Raw genomic sequence first — 4,517 nt, forward strand, 5'->3', positions numbered from 1 at the left:
ACACACACAAACACACCTTCCTACACTTCACCTACCTCCAGCTGTAGAGGTGTGAGGTGTGTGTCCTAGTGTGACGGGACCAGGGCAGGCGTTCCAGCAGTACTCGGGGGTGATGAGGCCAGTAAATCTGCACTGAGGGGTGGTCTCTGAGTCTGCCCCAGCCTTGGCAGGACCCCTGGGCCCAAATTGAAAACAGACGTGTTTCGAGTTCATTATTTGAGTTACTACTGTTCAATTGTGATTTACAAGAGTGTGTGAGATATGGAAATCTCTCACGCAACTGAAGATATGGGCTGAGTGAAAGCACATTGTGAAACAGGCCCCTCCGCCCTGTGGGAAGGACTAATCCGTAAACTCATGCTATCCCTCCATTTCAGCAGGGCTGTTTATTCAGTGTTTTCATCCCTTCGGCATGTCATCATACTATAAAGGCAGGAATCTCTGTGAGTGAGTCCATCCGGCTGTCTGTCTTTGAATGTGGTGAACCGCACGCGCAAAGTCAAATGCAGCACGCTGCCAGATTTTTTAAAACATGGTTTAGTGAGACGTTCAGGGTGAAAAAGACGTCAATAAATTCATTTATTTGGCCTGTCCTGAAGAGGCACTTTTGAATGGGCACTGTACTATTCTTCTCAAATACAGGGACAATATCTTTCGCTAATGGAAAAAGCTTGCTATAAAGACGGGCAATTCAGGCTTTTCTACAATATCTTCTCTGATAATACATTAGCAAGTAAGCAAGTAAAGAGTCAAAGGGAGGCATTATCAGCACAGTGTAATGAACCCTTTGAATGACTTAGAGTCTGTTCTAGGTGGAGCTTTCAGCTCTAATATGATGCTGGATAGATTATTGAATAATAATGCATCATATTTAATTGTGATATTTTTGGAGGAAAAAGCTGAATCTGCAACGGAATCAGTAAAATGTTTTTCTATGACAACAGATGTCATAGGTAAACAGAAACATATGTAGCTAGAGCAATTGTTTTGCTCAAGCGGATGACAGCAGCACACCTTTGGTTATAAACCATGCCAGTTCAGGACATAACGGATCTCGAAAGTAATTTCCTCTGGTCTGTGGCCTGGCTTCTCGCATGCATGTTGCCTCACATGGGTCTCTGTTGGACATGCACGCACACGCACACATGCACGCACACACACACACACACACACACACACACAAGACCTACTCTCCACACGAACAACCCTAGTTCATCCATCTCTGTCTACAAAACTACTCCTCCCCTTATGGTAGGAGTACTGATTTTTCCAAGGGATGGAGGACTTTAATGAAACACTAAAAAACTCTGATCTGTGACCTTTCGAAATAATGGTCAGCCAGGGACTTTGAGCAACATAAGATGAATGTTTAGAGATAAAAAGGTGTATAGAAGTAGGAAAACCCAGGCTGCCGTTAAAAAGATCATCAACTAGTGAGCTCAAGGCCAATCACAAGGCAGACAGAGAAACTTCCTTGTGAGTGAGCTACTATCAGGAAGTCATAGAGATAATGTGTCTGTTCTTACTCCAACATCAGCTCCTGTTCTCCAGCTCTGCTCTGCTTCACCTACCCCCACCATTCAAAAATGACATCCATCTTTACAATGAGACAGAGATGAACGAACAACAGAGATTAAGGGGCACTGTTATCTGAAAGCAATAGAATAAAAAATAAAAACCACATGGACATTGAGTCTTGACATGTGCACGTGTTATGCACACATGCAGATTTACTTACATATGACATTTGTATAGATGAACTGCTTGGACAAACATGACGGATGACTAACTTGTGGATGCAAATAAACATCTAAATACCACTGAGATTATAAAAAGCAATAGATATTAACTTAATTTTTCTTCATGTTTTGAGAAATCCTTGCACCTGTGTATGTGTGTGTGTGTGTGTGTGTGTGTGTGTGTGTGGGGGGGGGGGGGTTGTATACAGTTTTGAATCCATGGACTTGTCAGCCTTTTGCAGAATCACAATCAGAATCAGAAATACTTTATTGATCCCCGAAGGGAAACTGTGTTGCAATTGCACAAATAGTATAAATATCGAAATAGAAATAAAGAAATATAAGGAGTGTGGATATGTACGATATTTACATGATTAAAGGTAAGGGTTCCAATAAGGGTTATTAAAATAAAACACAAAATACTGGCACTGGTTCACTTCTGTCATAACAAATGACACAGACATTCCTCTCAGAAGCTAATGAACAGTTGAGTGACTCAGTGTTACGGTTATGGCTCCACTAAAGCCAGTAGCTATGAGAAGATTAAAGAGGACTTTAGATAGATCCAAAACGAGCTCTGCCCCAGAAGGAATCTTATTTGGCCTTTCACTTGAGGGAGATTGATTCCGATCATGAGTCATTTTGTCTGCTTATTATTTCACAAATTGGATTTGCAGATACAAAAGTGAAGGACAGCTGATTAGTGTATGTGTGTGTGTGTGTGTGTGTGTGTGTGTGTGTGTGTGTCTTATGACTGACTGGAGGTGTCTCTGCTCCCAGCCTCCCTCGCTGGCCTCTCCTGCTGTCTGTATGTCTATAACAACACCAAACCACACCACAGCTCAAGTGGTCCATACAAGTGATTCACAGAGCATTCACTTGCTTTTTGCTGTTTATTTTGGTCTTTGGTTTTTGTTGCCCAGTTTTCTTTTTAAATGAATCAACTTTCAGGGCACACATTTCATTTTGGGGTTCTAAAACCAGGGTCAATCATATACTGTACAAGAGTGAAAAGGGAAAGTTGTGAAGCAGTAAGCTCTAACTTACTATTGTGTGTAGGCTACAGTATATATTTATCTCCACTCTGGAAGTTGTTTATAAACAAAACAATTGTTCCGTAAAACTGGCACAGAAGTAGTCATACACGAGAAAAGTGCAAAACTGAGCCTCATGAAATATCACTCATCAGTACCTGCAGGGTTTTTTCCTTTTTTTCCTTTTTTTTTTACTCACGACAGTAAGCATGATTGGTTTGCATACTGTAAAGGCAATGAGTCTGTGTTACCTTATTTGACAGAAATCTATAAGCATTTCCCTGTCATTTCTAACAATTTGATAAACATGTCTATAGAGTTAATGAAACCCTAATCAACAAAACTGCTTAAAAATTAAGATTAAAATGAAAATACCCTAGCATGTCATTGATTCTGTCTCGTGATGAAAACTGTTACAGTGAGCAGTTCCTGTCATCCTAGTTCAGCAAATGTGTGTTAAATCCCAATAACCTCACATGCTAAAGGCTACAGTGCAGAGCATTTGTTAGCTCCACAGTTAGCTCACACTCACCAGGGAAACCTGGCTTCCAGGGGAGAGTTGTGTTCAACTGTCCTGACCGGGCAATGAAATGAGGGACTCTTGTTATTTGTTAATGGAATCTGGAATCGTCATTTCCGGGTTAGCACTCCACCAATCAGAATGGTCATTTGAGTCTGATTGCAGGCAGTGCCCGCCTTCCGACCGAGCATGTCAGGTCGGCCAAAATGAAGGCCGGCGGCCCCTCCGATGGACGACGGCAATGAACACACCGAACAGACTCGAGTCACCGACCTCGCCAGACTGTCTGACGGTCGATTACCGGGTTGGTGTGTCAGGGCCCTTAGTATGGGCAGAAATATGTGCAAATAGAAACTGAATTTTAATCATTTGTATTTGAATTTGAACTGCAAAACTTGAAATAATTGCATTAAAAAAGTGAATTTTAATCACATCATTTGAAATTGTAAAGTTTAATTTGAATAATTGCATTGGAAAACTGAATCTAAATGGTATAGTTTAAAATGGACTTTATTCGTTCGGAACTAAAATCCAATAAAATATCATCATCAATGAAAATTCAACTCTCTATATATCTTCACGTTCAGTTCTCACACTTCACAAATTCAATTCACAAAATTCAATTTCAAGTAACTGTGACAGACCTCCGGGTACTTGAAGGATGAAGGAAGAGCAATCGAGCGCAGATCAATGGATACACAACAAAGTCAAGGAGGAGAATCTACTGTCGGATATTTTGCCCGCAACATGTGATGGTAGGTACATCACAGACACTAATAGGCTAGGATGTAAGCAATAGTCATTATCTCTTATGTATTCCTTGTCAATAAATTAAAAACTCGCAAGAGTTCATGTTTGTAATTGTCATCACACTTACTGGTAAGGAGAATTGCATTAATTAATCTTAATTACATTGAGCTTACAGTAGCTAACAGTTTACATTAGCTCGTAATTTACTGCATACATGTAACATCAGCTCATTGTCCAGTAGCTTCTAGCTTTCAAACAACTGCAGAGCAAAATATGATCAGCAACTACAACAAGTTAAACGCTACCAGCTAATGAGCTACCACATGATATGCAGTAAATTGCATGTGTGAAAGGTTAAATAGAACTGTAGACACACAAGCTTCAACCAACATATGAAAAGTCATGATAACACCACTGATAAACACCCACTAACAAAGTAAAGATAGGTGTTAGTGTGTTAAATGGTCAACAGTT

Source organism: Etheostoma spectabile, chromosome 1 (assembly GCF_008692095.1).
Source record: "Etheostoma spectabile isolate EspeVRDwgs_2016 chromosome 1, UIUC_Espe_1.0, whole genome shotgun sequence".
Taxonomy (NCBI): Eukaryota; Metazoa; Chordata; class Actinopteri; order Perciformes; family Percidae; genus Etheostoma; species Etheostoma spectabile.